At 31.5% G+C, this 17765-nt stretch overlaps 1 long non-coding RNA gene across 1 annotated transcript; it reads left to right on the top strand.

Annotated features, from left to right (window-relative positions):
• Positions 1–745: 745 nt before the first annotated feature.
• On the top strand, positions 746–15330 carry LOC139891142 (uncharacterized). The gene is made up of 3 exons (XR_011773534.1): positions 746–861; positions 14558–14616; positions 15171–15330. It is a non-coding gene; the product is annotated as an uncharacterized lncRNA (long non-coding RNA).
• Positions 15331–17765: the final 2435 nt, after the last annotated feature.

Genomic DNA, 17765 nt, shown 5'->3' with positions numbered 1-17765 from the left:
ATTTATGACTGATGGACTGTTATGGACAAAAACCAGACGGACATATTGAATAATCCAGGACAAAGGACAATTAACCCAAGGGCATAAAACTAAAATCAACACGTCAAACATCATGATTACGGAAGTTTAAATAAGCATAATTCTTTTATTTCATATTTAATTTCCTTTATTTTATATTTAATTGCACTTCTAATTATCGCACTTTTATTTATTGTTATTTTATCGCACTTTTATTTATCGTACTTTTTAATTATCGCAATTTAATTTTATCGCACTTTTATTATTCGCAATTTCATTATCGTTATTTACTTTACGCTTTAATTTAAGTCTTGTATTTATTTTATATTTTACATTAGGTTTTAACTGCGACTAAAGTTTTAAAATCGACAAACCGGTCATTAAACGGTAAAAACCCCCCTTTATAATAATAATATTACCTATATATATATTTGTATTTTTATAAAAGTAAACTAATATAGCGTTGAGCTTTGTTTAAAGATTTCCCTGTGGAACGAACCGGACTTACTAAAAACTACACTACTGTACGATTAGGTACACTGCCTATAAGTGTTGTAGCAAGGTTTAAGTATATCCATTCTATAAATAAATAAATATCTTGTGTAAAATTGTATCGTATTTAATAGTATTTTCTGCTAAAATTTAATAGTATTTTATACCCCTTAGCTTTAACATCAGCCCCTAGTATTCTTTTATTTCCAGTACTTGGTTTTATCCTCTTCTCTTTCTTGCTCCCATCGTTCCCAAACCAACCATAAACCCTAGCTTTTATTTTAAATGAAGATGATGATTATTTACAAGCCTAAATTCGTGATTCTTGCATCTTCAACATCTAGCAACAAGGTTTGTCCTTAATTTTGTGTTAAATCCTTGTTATTTAGGGTTTATGCTAGTTTTATAAAAAGTTGCAATCTTTCTTGAATCATTGAATTTTTGGTGATGAAATTGCTTGATAAATGCAAGATTTATGTTAGATAAATATCAGTGATTGTTTGTGGACTTGAATTGGATCTAATTTTGCTAGAAACAACTCGAAATATAAAAACTGAGTAAACCCAAATTGTGGTGGTTGATGTTGCTGCTGCTTTCCTGTTCTATTTCTGGAGGTGCAACCGCACCTGCTGTCGCTGCTGTTTCTGTTTGTTTCCGGCAGCTGCTGCTGCTGGTGTGCGGCTGCCGGTCAGCGACGGTTGCCGCCGGTTGGCGGTGGTTGCCGGTTTGAGATTCGTGTATCGGTTTGCTCGTTTAGACCCCGGCCCGTTTGTGTAAAGCTTGTGTTGAATTGTTAGCCCATTTGACCATTGACCCGTTTGTTATATATATGTTTGTGCATCATTGTTAACCTTTAATTTGGTAAAAAAACAGCCCAAACCTCGAAATTTGTGGGTAAAACCGAGAGGGACAGCAGCTACGCTGCCGCTACTGTTTTTGTGCTGCGCGGGGGCTGTTTCTACAGCATTTTTGCAGCTGGAGCTGCTATTAGCTGCTGTTTGCAGCCTTTATGCTGCTTCTCTGCTGCGGTTTGCCCACCGTAGCGCGCAACGGCTTGGCGTGGTCGTACCTCGATGACCCGTACACTTGTTCTATGGTTCATGTGTTGATTTATTCGTCCGTTTGACCCTGTTTGTGAGACGACCCGACCCAATCCATAGGGACGAATACAATAACATATGATTACATCGCGAGGTACTTGACCTCTAAATGATACATTTTACAAACATTGCATTCATTTTTAAAAGACAATCTTTCATTACATCGAAAGTTGACATGTATGCATACCATTTCATAATATCCAAACTATAAATGACCTAATCTGTCATTTACTTAATAATAATCTTTAATGAACTTCAACGACTCGAATGCAACGTCTTTTGAAATATGTCATGAATGACTCCAAGTAATATCTTTAAAATGAGCTAATGCACAGCGGAAGATCTCTTTCAAACCTGAGAATAAACATGCTTTCAAGTGTCAACCAAAAGGTTGGTGAGTTCATCAGTTTATAGTAATCATTTCATTTTCATCATTTTAATAGACCACAAGATTTCATATTTCCAATTCTCATAAATAAACGTCCCATGCATAGAGACAAAAATATCATTCATATGGATTGAACACCTGGTAACCGACATTAACAATATGCATATAGAATATCCCCATCATTCCGGGATCCTCCTTCGGACATGATATAAATTTCGAAGTACTAAAGCATCCGGTACTTTGGATGGGGCTTGTTGGGCCCGATAGATCTATCTTTAGGATTCGCGTCAATTAGGGTGTCTGTTCCCTAATTCTTAGATTACCAGACTAAATAAAAAGGGGCATATTCGATTTCGATAATTCAACCATAGAATGTAGTTTCACGTACTTGTGTCTATTTTGTAAATCATTTATAAAAATTGCGCATGTATTCTCAGCCCAAAAATATAAAGGGTAAAAAGGCAAATGAAACTCACCATACTGTATTTTGTAGTAAAAATACATATAACATCATTGAACAAGTGTAGGGTTGGCCTCGGATTCACGAACCTATATTAATTATATATATTTATATGACGGTCAATATTTGTCTAACAATTTAGGCCAAGTCATAGTGTACCACAATCCTAATGCTCGAGTCTGACTCAACAGTATAGTAACATGTTATATTACCCATGCTCAGTTAGGTCAAAAGTCAAAGGTTAAAGTAAAAACGAGGTCGCATGCAAAAATACAATAACTTATACAAAAAAAAGATTTTTCGGTCAAACATGACTAAACGACTACTTCAGCGATTTTTAGAAAAATTATCGGAACTCCGATTGATAAACGGTCCAAGGATAAAAGTTACACATTACCAAAAAGATTAAGCATAAATTTTACAGAAGTAAACTAAAACTAGACAACTCGTAGTTGCCAACGCGGTTTCGGCGTTTCAAAGTTAATTTTTCAGCTTTAATAAAATTTACAAAAGTGACCGAGTAGCCTACTTTGGAGATTTTTAGAAAATTCCTCGAAACTCGGATTGACAAACGGTCAAAGCCTTCAAATTCTCGTTACCACAAAGATATAACATGATTTTTGGTAAAAGTAAACATACATCAGGCCGACCATGACAACTGATACAAAACTGACATTTTTAATAAAAAGTTTCAGCTCTTTTTAGAATTTTAAAATGTGATCAAACAGTCAACATTGACGATTTTTAGAAAAATCGTCGAGACTCAAATTGACAAACGACCAGAGTCGTTTGTTAGACCTTACAGCAAAGAATTCAGTGGTATTTTTGTTTTAATCTGAAACAACGCAGATCATCGAGAATTTCAGTTTCCGTATCGACGTTTCATCAAAATTTACAAAACTACTTTTATCCATAACTTGACAACCGTTCAACGAAACGAGACGTGCTTTATATGAAAATTCATCTACTCGACGAGTAGAATCCAAATAACCACTTTTTATTACCCAGAAAATTAGTTCACTAATTATTAACAGCATTTTTAATTACGAAATTAATTGTTTAATTCATAACTTTCTAACCGTTCATCGAATTCATTCGATATCTAAATGAAAAGTTCTTAATTTTTCGCTAGCTTTCCAATGACATGCATATCTTATACCTTATTTCATCCCTAGTATAACAACCTTTAAGATTCAACATAACCTATCTAAGGGCAATATCAAATGTACAAATAAGCATAATCCTATTTTCTCGAGCACTAGTCAGGGATACACTATTAGTATGTAAAAATTAAATTAGGAGTACTCACGTATCAATATTGAGGTTCAATATTGGAGGAAAGGTACGTAGACGCAATGGAGATGACAAACACTAGTTTAACCTCACAAGCATACCCATGAACAATACCCATCACCTCCATAGCCATAACTCATAATTTCCTTAGCCCTATCCTACTCATAAAACTTGTCTTGAAATGACCCGCTCATGACCTCGTCGTAGTATTTTAGGTATAAATACTAATAATAACACTAATAATAATAATAATAATAATAATAATAATAATAATAATAATAATAATAAATATATTAATAATAATAATAATAATAATAATAATAATAATAATAATAATAATAATAATAATAATAATAATAATAATAATAATAATAATAATAATAATAATAATAATAATAGTAATATAATTAATCTAAATGATACGTAGTATTATGAAGTGAATGAGAATGAACTTGTGCATTTATAGAAGTTTGCCATCTCATATTGCCTTACAGCTTGCATCCGTTGTTTTAATCTTGCCGACACCCTATTTTACATATTACGTATCACTTATAACTTTATATATATTTTATATATAATATATTTAATCTTTAGAATTAATTAAATATTATATTATATTTACGCTCATGATAAAAATATAATTTTTACAAAAATGACACGGTCGTGGTCTCACGACTCATGTACCACTTTCCGTTTTTCGGGCGCACTTTCGTACGTTTAGAAAACTAGCCCTTTATATTACGTGACGTGTACCTTTTACAAAAATTAGACTTACATAACAATAAATTACCTTTATAAAAATATAACTTATAAAGTTGAGCGTTGTGGTCATTTCCTTCTATAAATCCAAGTCTCGTTGTTTGTCAAAATATTTTATTTTAAATTAAACGTTTTGTGACATGTACCTTTATTAATAACTAGACTTAAATTAATTAAAAACTAACCCACTCGGAGTGTAACTTAATCTTTTGAGTGTTTTGGTCATTTACTTTTATAATTCATACCCTCGTTAGTTATCAAAGTATACTTAATAACATTAACTTAAACCAAAACGTCTTTTGAATAAATTAAAATATATTTATAATATATAGGTTTGAAATACTTTAATAAAATATTTAGATTTTAATTATATTTCAAAGTATATTTGAAGATCGTTTATAATATTATATCCTATAACGTTTATACTTTAAAAAAAAATATAATTTCCTTATGCGTCAACGTTTAGTTTGTTTTCCTTAAACTTTCTAAATAATATAACTATATTCCCAAAGTTTCACTTTCACTCTAAATAATAGGAAGGTTAACTAGTTAACGTTTATATAGAAAGTCGAACAGAAAACTCCACTAACATTTGGCTAGTTCTCGTTAATTGACACATTTGTCTTTACTTATAACTCACTTTACCATTTTTTGAATACGGTTAATAATAAGGGTTACCTAATTCAAAGTGGACCTCCTAACAGATACTCTTAATCATAATTCAATGTATCTGATAATTCAATCATTTGATATTATCTTTTAATCTCGTCGATAAACTTACATCGAACAAATATATTCATGTAAAGTATTATCTATTCAATACCTTAATAGTACTTCCAGGTTCATAAAATAGATCTCATAGCTTATAATCATATCCACTAATCCGTTCGATGTTTTATATAATATATCTCAATTTAATAATCACACATATGTATATGTATATATAATTGTTCGTGAATCGCTAGGCATGGTCAAAGGGTAATTGATTATATGAATATAGTTTTCAAAATTTCGAGACTCAACATTACATATTTTTGCTCATCGTGTCGGGAACATATAAAGATTAAAGTTTAAATTTGATCGGAAATTTCCGGGTCATCACAGTACCTACCCGTTAAAAGAAATTTCGTCCCGAAATTTGATAGAGTTCGTCATGACTAACAGTAAGAATGTTATTATGACGAATGTAAGCTGATACATAGAGTTTTATCATCATCGAGTAATATAGATAACCCAATTTGATTATGCGAAGATTATAAGTGAAGCTAGCAAAGAGTGGAATGAGTAAATATAGAAGCGTTTTAACTGATGACGTAGTCATGATTGATTTCCGGAATTTAAGGGATTTAAAGAAAATCTTCGTAATAAGATTTGGTTCTTCGGTAATTAAGGAGATTCAGATCTTCTTTGGTTAAATGCGATAATCTGCTTTGATTTTCTTTGTCGAATATTATTCTATAAATCCACCCTCTCCATTTCCTTACAACTCACATCTCCTATTCTTCCTTCCTCAATTCATACTTTAAAGTATTCATTAATTATGCTCCATCCTATCCTGATCCTTGATATACTCCTAACCTTCATATCTTTCATTCTTCTTTTTAATCTGCCACCGGAAGAATCTATTTACTTCTACTATACTCTTGGGTTTATAGTGTTTCTAGTTCTTCCATGTCTTTACATTGCTATATGCATTGATATATACGGGTTGTAATTTCCGGGTTGTTGTTAGATTTTACACCTTCCCTTATATTTCGATGTCCCTGCTTCCGTCTTCTATAGTCATCGTCATCCCCAGTTAATGCTCTCTTCTATTTGCTGCGGTTTATACCCCACATTTCCATTTCGAAGCTTTGTCCTTTCGTTTCTTCTTCTTGCGATTAAATAGCTCTTGTAATGGTCCGGAATTCATATGTATGGATTTAAGAAGGAATATAGTAATTGTTCTAAGAAGGAAAGGGTAATGGTAAATCCTGATTTGTTAAATTACCAAAATACCCTGAAAAAGACCGAATCATTAAGAAATATTTTCTTGATATATTTAGAGATTAGATAGAATGTAAGAGTCGTGTAAATGGTACATGATGACGGTATGTCCTGTGAATCATCACATCCATTAGAAACTCAGCATGAATTACTGTAATATAATGACGTTGATCAAGTGTCATTATATTATACTAACTCATGCATCAGTTCCCAACACTACTTCAAAAACATTCATATTCGAATTTTTCAGAATTTAGAAACTAACACGGTTTCTTTTATGTTTGCAGATATTACGGAGAGATAAATGATACTTGATAAGAATAGTTGTGAAAATATCTCCAAAGATATGGAGAATATGTATAATGGAAGATACGAAGATATCTTATAACATTTAAGATATGATGATGATGAAGAATATCTGTCTGTGAAGGTTTAGAATAAGAAGTAAGGTGTTTGCTAACGAGTTTAGCAGGCACTGAATCATTTGGATCCTTTGAAGGCAGATTCAGTCTCTGTGATTTGTCCACGGCTTCCTTCATACTTTGCTCAATCCATTTTTCAGTACCAAATCCTTTCTTTTTCTGAGCTTTACCATCTCACTATCTTTTATCATCAAACTTTTGACCGTTTAAACCTTCTACAATTTTTATGTTTCCTCTGCATTTAATGCTAATATCTGAATCTTTGGTTAGCAATCCGAGGTGGGTTCAGAAGAATCGTGTTTTAGATGATTAAACGCTGGTGGTAATAGGGTGGAATATGAAAGATTCCCCAGTAATAATGACGAAAGGGCAACGTATCTATCAAGGTTATAATAAGACTGGTCCGACTGAAAAATCGAAGTTGACTTGCTGGAGCTGTGACAAAATTGGCTACTTTGAAAAGGAATCGAAATGTTGTTTTTGCTAATAAATGATAAAGAATTCGACGAGGGTACATGTTAGATTATGACTTTGGTTTCGAGAGTTTTTCAGGTACAAAACTTCGGGTAACGTGTGGTTGGATCATCATCTCAATTGTTTATTATTTGAAGTGTCTTCTAGAATTTCGAAGGGTTTTAATTGCAGATTTTCATAGTCAATATCTAAATGATGAAATCGTCTTGAATCCCGAATGATTTTCATATTCATCTGAGTGTTACGATTAAAAGTGATGTTCTATCACAGTTTTGAAGTCAAGGTATAGCTTTGAAAAATTGTAAGGATCTAAGAGTGATGATTTTAGTTGTATCTCGAGTTGAATTCTGAAATTCCCAAAAATCAGAATATGTAATTAGATTCGAATGAGTATGGTTGTTTTGATTTCTATAAAAGAATGTATATTGGTATAGTTGATGATTGTCGAATCAGAATTGAAGAACATAACATATTAATTGTGATTTTATATATCTCTCGGGTATTACCTACCCGTTAAAAAAAATTTCTCAAATAATATTTTGAACAAGAATTTTCATTACAATCTTTATGAAAATATATGTGAGTATATTTTCTTCAGATGTAATACAGATTCAATGAGTTAATATCATACTAAGCTCCTTTGATTTTCGGCTTGAATTAGAAATGAATTTTCTCTAAAACATTAGAGATTTCATAATCTTTGCGGAGTATTTCACTAATGTAGTCAATACTTCAATATTTATAGGTATTTCCTTAGTGAATCATGCTGATGCTCATAGAACTCTTGCTAACTTCGCAAGGTACGAATGTTGTTTTCCAGTAAGTTTCGAGTGCATCGAAGATGAAAGTGTAAAATCAAACATGTTATTGAATGATACACTTGACTTATTATGAGACGGAATTCGTTGAATTGAAGCAGAGATTGTGGTTAACAATGATTAAATTGTTAACGAAGACTGTACATCATAGCATATTAGTAATATGAATTAACCGGATAGTTAAGTTCCATACATAATAGCTTAGTACAGAAAGATTTATTATGGTTAAAAAATTTTTTTTTTTTTATTTATTTATTTTTTTTTATATATATATAGGATATACATATAAATTCTTTGGAGGAACTGAGTTAATACTTCATAACTCGTTGATACAATATACTCGTTATTAATTCGTAATGATTTCCACAGTGATTCTTGAACTGGCGAAGCTTGTGAGGTTGGAGGTGTTGACGATTCTCACGATGTTGACAGCATTTGACTGTGTTGGTGAGGCTATTGGTACTGCTGATGTTGTTGGTAAAACAAGTCTAGCTTGTACCTTACGCACTAGTCTTGTTAGGGTTTCGGTTCTTCTCTCTATCATCTCTGTCCACTCATCTAGTTTTTGATTAAGGCTGAGATAGATAATCTCTAAAACTTTAGAGATTACATAATCACCACAGAATGTTTCTCTGATGAAGTTATGAATCAATACTTCATCATTTGTTGTTGTTGGTACTCCTTGGTATCTTTGGTGCGTGTGACGTTGATATCCGATATATAGATTGGGATATTGAGGTGTGTGATGCGGATGTGATTGTTGGTGGTGGTAATGATCCTGTTGTTGATGGTGGTGCTGTTGATGCCGGTGATGCTGCTGGAGCTTATGGTTTTGAGGCTTGCGATGTGGATGTTACTGGTGGTACCGGTTATGCTGCTGGTGCTGCTGATGATGTTTGTAACCTCCGCACCGTATTTTCCAAAGCCACCACCCGAGCACGAAGCTCGTTGACTTCTTCTATCACACCGGGGTGATTGTCGGTTCGGATGAGCGGATAAATATAATCTAAAATTTGGTGTAGTATATAATCGTGGCGAGATACTCTGGAAATGAGAGAGAAAATAGTTTCTCGAATAGGTTCGCCGGTAAGTGCTTCAGGTTCATTGCCAAGAGGGCAATTTGGTGGATGGAAGGGATCACCTTCTTCTTGTCGCCAATGATTGAGGAGACTACGAACCCATCCCCATTTCATCCAGAATAGATGATGGCTGATTGGTTGATCTATTCCGGTCACACTGTTGTCAGAGCTCGAATGAAACTCCATATCGGAATAGCTGTCGTAATCTGAGGAGTTCGAACTGGTTGAGGGCTCCATTTCGTATGATCAAGGGAATGAATTTTTGATATGAAATAGATTATAGGAATTAGATTTAGTATTCTTCAATACATAATTTACATATGTATATATATTACCAAAATCCCATAAATTACGGAGGAATCTTTGAAAAATGTCAGTCAAAGTTCACAGTAACAGATATGTGAAGATAGGATTTCGTCTATACACTATTATGCAATAAATGCAGAAAAACGCGTCTAGACTTAAGAATGATAAGCAGGTAATTTCCTACAGATGATAAGAAGATAATTTTCGACACAATATGATAAGCAAAACTTTTGACATGCAGACACGGTCGAAGTCCAGACTCACTAATGCATCCTAACGACTTATCAGTTAGACAAACTAATGCAGACCTGGTTCGCTAAGACCACCGCTCTGATACCACATGAGACGACCCGACCCAATCCATAGGGACGAATACAATAACATATGATTACATCGCGAGGTACTTGACCTCTAAATGATACATTTTACAAACATTGCATTCATTTTTAAAAGACAATCTTTCATTACATCGAAAGTTGACATGTATGCATACCATTTCATAATATCCAAACTATAAATGACCTAATCTGTCATTTACTTAATAATAATCTTTAATGAACTTCAACGACTCGAATGCAACGTCTTTTGAAATATGTCATGAATGACTCCAAGTAATATCTTTAAAATGAGCTAATGCACAGCGGAAGATCTCTTTCAAACCTGAGAATAAACATGCTTTCAAGTGTCAACCAAAAGGTTGGTGAGTTCATCAGTTTATAGTAATCATTTCATTTTCATCATTTTAATAGACCACAAGATTTCATATTTCCAATTCTCATAAATAAACGTCCCATGCATAGAGACAAAAATATCATTCATATGGATTGAACACCTGGTAACCGACATTAACAATATGCATATAGAATATCCCCATCATTCCGGGATCCTCCTTCGGACATGATATAAATTTCGAAGTACTAAAGCATCCGGTACTTTGGATGGGGCTTGTTGGGCCCGATAGATCTATCTTTAGGATTCGCGTCAATTAGGGTGTCTGTTCCCTAATTCTTAGATTACCAGACTAAATAAAAAGGGGCATATTCGATTTCGATAATTCAACCATAGAATGTAGTTTCACGTACTTGTGTCTATTTTGTAAATCATTTATAAAAATTGCGCATGTATTCTCAGCCCAAAAATATAAAGGGTAAAAAGGCAAATGAAACTCACCATACTGTATTTTGTAGTAAAAATACATATAACATCATTGAACAAGTGTAGGGTTGGCCTCGGATTCACGAACCTATATTAATTATATATATTTATATGACGGTCAATATTTGTCTAACAATTTAGGCCAAGTCATAGTGTACCACAATCCTAATGCTCGAGTCTGACTCAACAGTATAGTAACATGTTATATTACCCATGCTCAGTTAGGTCAAAAGTCAAAGGTTAAAGTAAAAACGAGGTCGCATGCAAAAATACAATAACTTATACAAAAAAAAGATTTTTCGGTCAAACATGACTAAACGACTACTTCAGCGATTTTTAGAAAAATTATCGGAACTCCGATTGATAAACGGTCCAAGGATAAAAGTTACACATTACCAAAAAGATTAAGCATAAATTTTACAGAAGTAAACTAAAACTAGACAACTCGTAGTTGCCAACGCGGTTTCGGCGTTTCAAAGTTAATTTTTCAGCTTTAATAAAATTTACAAAAGTGACCGAGTAGCCTACTTTGGAGATTTTTAGAAAATTCCTCGAAACTCGGATTGACAAACGGTCAAAGCCTTCAAATTCTCGTTACCACAAAGATATAACATGATTTTTGGTAAAAGTAAACATACATCAGGCCGACCATGACAACTGATACAAAACTGACATTTTTAATAAAAAGTTTCAGCTCTTTTTAGAATTTTAAAATGTGATCAAACAGTCAACATTGACGATTTTTAGAAAAATCGTCGAGACTCAAATTGACAAACGACCAGAGTCGTTTGTTAGACCTTACAGCAAAGAATTCAGTGGTATTTTTGTTTTAATCTGAAACAACGCAGATCTTCGAGAATTTCAGTTTCCGTATCGACGTTTCATCAAAATTTACAAAACTTCTTTTATCCATAACTTGACAACCGTTCAACGAAACGAGACGTGCTTTATATGAAAATTCATCTACTCGACGAGTAGAATCCAAATAACCACTTTTTATTACCCAGAAAATTAGTTCACTAATTATTAACAGCATTTTTAATTACGAAATTAATTGTTTAATTCATAACTTTCTAACCGTTCATCGAATTCATTCGATATCTAAATGAAAAGTTCTTAATTTTTCGCTAGCTTTCCAATGACATGCATATCTTATACCTTATTTCATCCCTAGTATAACAACCTTTAAGATTCAACATAACCTATCTAAGGGCAATATCAAATGTACAAATAAGCATAATCCTATTTTCTCGAGCACTAGTCAGGGATACACTATTAGTATGTAAAAATTAAATTAGGAGTACTCACGTATCAATATTGAGGTTCAATATTGGAGGAAAGGTACGTAGACGCAATGGAGATGACAAACACTAGTTTAACCTCACAAGCATACCCATGAACAATACCCATCACCTCCATAGCCATAACTCATAATTTCCTTAGCCCTATCCTACTCATAAAACTTGTCTTGAAATGACCCGCTCATGACCTCGTCGTAGTATTTTAGGTATAAATACTAATAATAACACTAATAATAATAATAATAATAATAATAATAATAATAAATATATTAATAATAATAATAATAATAATAATAATAATAATAATAATAATAATAATAATAATAATAATAATAATAATAATAATAATAGTAATATAATTAATCTAAATGATACGTAGTATTATGAAGTGAATGAGAATGAACTTGTGCATTTATAGAAGTTTGCCATCTCATATTGCCTTACAGCTTGCATCCGTTGTTTTAATCTTGCCGACACCCTATTTTACATATTACGTATCACTTATAACTTTATATATATTTTATATATAATATATTTAATCTTTAGAATTAATTAAATATTATATTATATTTACGCTCATGATAAAAATATAATTTTTACAAAAATGACACGGTCGTGGTCTCACGACTCATGTACCACTTTCCGTTTTTCGGGCGCACTTTCGTACGTTTAGAAAACTAGCCCTTTATATTACGTGACGTGTACCTTTTACAAAAATTAGACTTACATAACAATAAATTACCTTTATAAAAATATAACTTATAAAGTTGAGCGTTGTGGTCATTTCCTTCTATAAATCCAAGTCTCGTTGTTTGTCAAAATATTTTATTTTAAATTAAACGTTTTGTGACATGTACCTTTATTAATAACTAGACTTAAATTAATTAAAAACTAACCCACTCGGAGTGTAACTTAATCTTTTGAGTGTTTTGGTCATTTACTTTTATAATTCATACCCTCGTTAGTTATCAAAGTATACTTAATAACATTAACTTAAACCAAAACGTCTTTTGAATAAATTAAAATATATTTATAATATATAGGTTTGAAATACTTTAATAAAATATTTAGATTTTAATTATATTTCAAAGTATATTTGAAGATCGTTTATAATATTATATCCTATAACGTTTATACTTTAAAAAAAAATATAATTTCCTTATGCGTCAACGTTTAGTTTGTTTTCCTTAAACTTTCTAAATAATATAACTATATTCCCAAAGTTTCACTTTCACTCTAAATAATAGGAAGGTTAACTAGTTAACGTTTATATAGAAAGTCGAACAGAAAACTCCACTAACATTTGGCTAGTTCTCGTTAATTGACACATTTGTCTTTACTTATAACTCACTTTACCATTTTTTGAATACGGTTAATAATAAGGGTTACCTAATTCAAAGTGGACCTCCTAACAGATACTCTTAATCATAATTCAATGTATCTGATAATTCAATCATTTGATATTATCTTTTAATCTCGTCGATAAACTTACATCGAACAAATATATTCATGTAAAGTATTATCTATTCAATACCTTAATAGTACTTCCAGGTTCATAAAATAGATCTCATAGCTTATAATCATATCCACTAATCCGTTCGATGTTTTATATAATATATCTCAATTTAATAATCACACATATGTATATGTATATATAATTGTTCGTGAATCGCTAGGCATGGTCAAAGGGTAATTGATTATATGAATATAGTTTTCAAAATTTCGAGACTCAACATTACATATTTTTGCTCATCGTGTCGGGAACATATAAAGATTAAAGTTTAAATTTGATCGGAAATTTCCGGGTCATCACAGTTTGACCCGCTTAGACTATATTGTGTCAAAATGAGTATTTGTTGGTTTTGATACGTCCACGATGTCGTTGCAAGTGTATATGCATGTTTCGATATTTTAAAATCGGTTTTGAGCTTATTTGGATTAAAGTGGGACAAATGGGTCATTAGTGTCCAGTTGACCCATTTGTGTGACGTGGCATTGTGTATTTATATATTATATGGATGTATACATGTGCAAATATATTTATATGCGCGATCACCCGTTTTGACCATTATCCCGTTCGTTATAATATTTCGTGCATCGTTATAACGACTTGGATATATATATATATATATATATATATATATATATATATATATATATATATATATATATATATATATATATATATATATATATATATATATATATATATATATATATATATATATATATATATATATATATATTATGTTTTAGTATGCGATTTATTATGTACATTATATATATCTATGTATAAGTGCATGATGTGTTGTGATATATATATATATATATATATATATATATACACACACACACACACATATATTGTTAAGATGTGACGTGATTTGTATATACATGTTTATATATATATATATATATATATATATATATATGTATGTATATACATAGTGTAATATTGTTAGTAAATGTCATGTGATTTGCTAACTTGTTCAGTATTTGTCCTCAGGTGATACAGACGAGGAGAAGACTCGGTGACATTAGACTACCGAGTTTAGCTGACGATCGGTGAGTGGGTCTATCTCCTGATAGAGTTTGAGTAGCAAGATGTGCTACTGTTGTTTACTCTATTTATTATATTAGTGTTATATCCGATTGCCATGTTTAGATACTGGTTAACATGTTAGTGAATTATTACATGTTAGATGATATTGTGTAATATTATGTGCACTGTGTTTGACGCCAGCCGGGCCTGGGAGGCTGGGGACTCATAACCGAGCCTGGGGAGGTTAGAGTCCGTATGAGGTCAACCGAGCCTGGGGAGGTTGGGTCCAAAGGCTACTGATTATGGAGTATAGTTTGAATGACGAATCCCCTGCGTCAGAATGACTATACTGTGAATCGAGTAGCGAGGACTATCGGTAGACTCTAGCCGGATCAGCTAGGAGTCGTGTGCTCGTACAAGCCGTCGATCCTCATATTGTCGTTGTCTTTGTTTGTATGCTGTTAGGACGTTAGCATACTTTTATGTTGTTGCTGGATTGATGCTTAGACTTGATCCGTTAGATAGATTCCATTCACTTAGCAGTTGTGCTAATCCCCCACATTTTAACCCTTTGCAGGTTAAGTTCTGTTGTATGTTAGATATCAGGGTGAAGATGGGATGCTGGAAGATATGTTTGACAAGTCGAAACTCTGATGTCGCGTCTTTTGTTACTAGTGTCGTTGTTTTAACGTAACACCCAGTTTTTAATATATGTAATGGGCTTTAAATATATAATATGATGTAAATAAAATATAGTACAAGTGTCTTTTATATTTATGTATCAGATTTTACAAATACGTCTTCCGCTGTAACTTAAAAAAAAAAAAAAAATCGGGGGTGTTAAAATTATGGATACAATCATACAACATTACCCGATCCATTGACATCTCTATATATATACAACTAGATTTTGAGCTTGTGTGTTGCATGAGTACTCAAAACCCGTTTTAAATGAGTCACTTATTTTATGACGCTTGATGTACATTTTCCAACAATGTTTGTGGTTGCGTTTAAGGGGGACATATCGATCCAATAGCTTAAGTCTGGACTCGCGGTATTTTGTAGCACCTAGTGTGTTTAAAACCATTATGTAACAACATCATTTAACTAAGGGGGATGATTCTCACACACTGTTTTTTGATCCTCACACACCCTTTTACCCTATTATTAGGGAGGAGTTCAAGTAAATTGGTGTGTGAGGATCAAAAAACAGTGTGTGAGAATCATCCCCCTTTAACTAATTTCAATCATATTTTACAATAATGTTATATATCGAGATGTACTCACATTGTTTTCGTTTCATTATATTATACAATCATTTCCAATTAATTTCAAACAATGAAAATTGCATTTGTATGTTTAATAATAAACATGTTATGTATCGAGATGTTGAATTATATCCATGGATACCTAAATAGAAATATTGGTGTGAACAAAAAATTATAGTACGGAGTATAAATAAGTGAAAATAAAAAATAGAATTAACACTAATTGTGATATTATAATAGCATCTGTGTATTCATTGTCGTAGTGATTGAAGAAAATAATGCGTCATTCAGTCTAAAATTATGGATAGAGTTTTAACTTAAGTAAGTAACAAATGGTGTCTATAATATTGAGAATTTATATTCTTTATTTTAATTATATTAAGAAATATAATATTCATAAACCTTAATTAATATTCAGATAAATTATGACTGAGATATGTGAAAATTACATTTGACTTAATATGCAATATTTAAGGAACAAATGAAAAGTCACGTAATCAAATCACTTTTTTATATAAATATATAGATATATAGATGGTCCAATATATATATATATATATATATATATATATATATATATATATATATATATATATATATATATATATATATATATATATATATATATAGTGGTAGGATCAAGAGGGAAGTAACCATTCGGGGGGAAGCACAAACTTTTTTTTTCGTTTTTTGAAAAAACTTTGTTCACGAACATTATAGATGAGATGAAAATATGAGCTTTTATTAGAGACACTTTGTGATAAATGTTTTTATTTTGGCGGGAAAACGCTCGAAGAAGTAATATATAACAATTATCGTATTTTTCGAGCGTATTTTGAGGTTTTAGCTATTGGGGTTTAGATATTAGGGTTTAGATATTAGGGTTTATAGGGTTTAGATATTAGGGTTTAGAAATTTAGGTTTTAGGGTTTAGATTTAGGGTTTAGATTTAGGGTTTAGATTTAGGATTTAGATTGAGTTTTTAACATGAACGGTTTAGAGTTTAGGGTTTAGGGTTTGGTGTTTTGGGTTTATTCCATAAACCTAAAACACCAAACCCTAAACCCTAAACCCTAAACTCTAAACCGTTCGTGTTAAAAACTCAATCTAAATCCTAAATCTAAACCCTAAATCTAAACCCTAAACCCTAAATTTCTAAACCCTAATATCTAAACCCTAATGTCTAAACCCCAATAGCTAAAACCTCAACATACGCTCGAAAAACACGATAATTGTTATATATTACTTCTTCGAGCGTTTTTCCGCCAAAATAAAAACATTTATCACAAAATGTCTCTACTAAATGTTCATATTTTCATCCCATCTATAATGTTCGTGAACAAAGTTTTTTCAAAAAACGAAAAAAAAAAGTTTTTGCTTCCCCCCGATTGGTTACTTCCCTCTTGATCCTACCACTATATATATATATATATATATATATATATATATATATATATATATATATATATATATATATATATATATATATATATATATATATATATATATATATATTTCTTAAGCTACACTATATTTCTCAAATTGTTTTTCTAAAGTTAAAAATTAAGGTGATGATTCATACGTTCATTTGTAATGTTATATTATGTGAATATAATTCAAGGAGTAGTAATTTCTTTTTTACCAAAAAACTTAATAACATTATAATTCAGATTCAAAGATAAACAAATAAAAAATTAACAGGGTGAAAATAAGTTTAACTAAAAAGTAAAACAAATGTAAAATTAAAACATAATGAAACGGAATATTGAAACGGAAAATTAAAAACTTACTGTTTCATCGGAGGCTTGATTGGGAATCCTCTTTTCTCTCGGCTTATGTCTTTGTGTTATAGTATTAGTGGTTATTTTATGTTTGTTTCGGCTCTTTTTTTGTTAGGGTTGTGA

The sequence above is a fragment of the Rutidosis leptorrhynchoides genome, chromosome 2, assembly GCF_046630445.1.
Source record: "Rutidosis leptorrhynchoides isolate AG116_Rl617_1_P2 chromosome 2, CSIRO_AGI_Rlap_v1, whole genome shotgun sequence".
Lineage (NCBI taxonomy): Eukaryota > Viridiplantae > Streptophyta > Magnoliopsida > Asterales > Asteraceae > Rutidosis > Rutidosis leptorrhynchoides.
The sequence above is the reverse complement of the archived record's forward strand: the minus strand, read 5'-3'. Positions and strand labels throughout refer to the sequence as shown.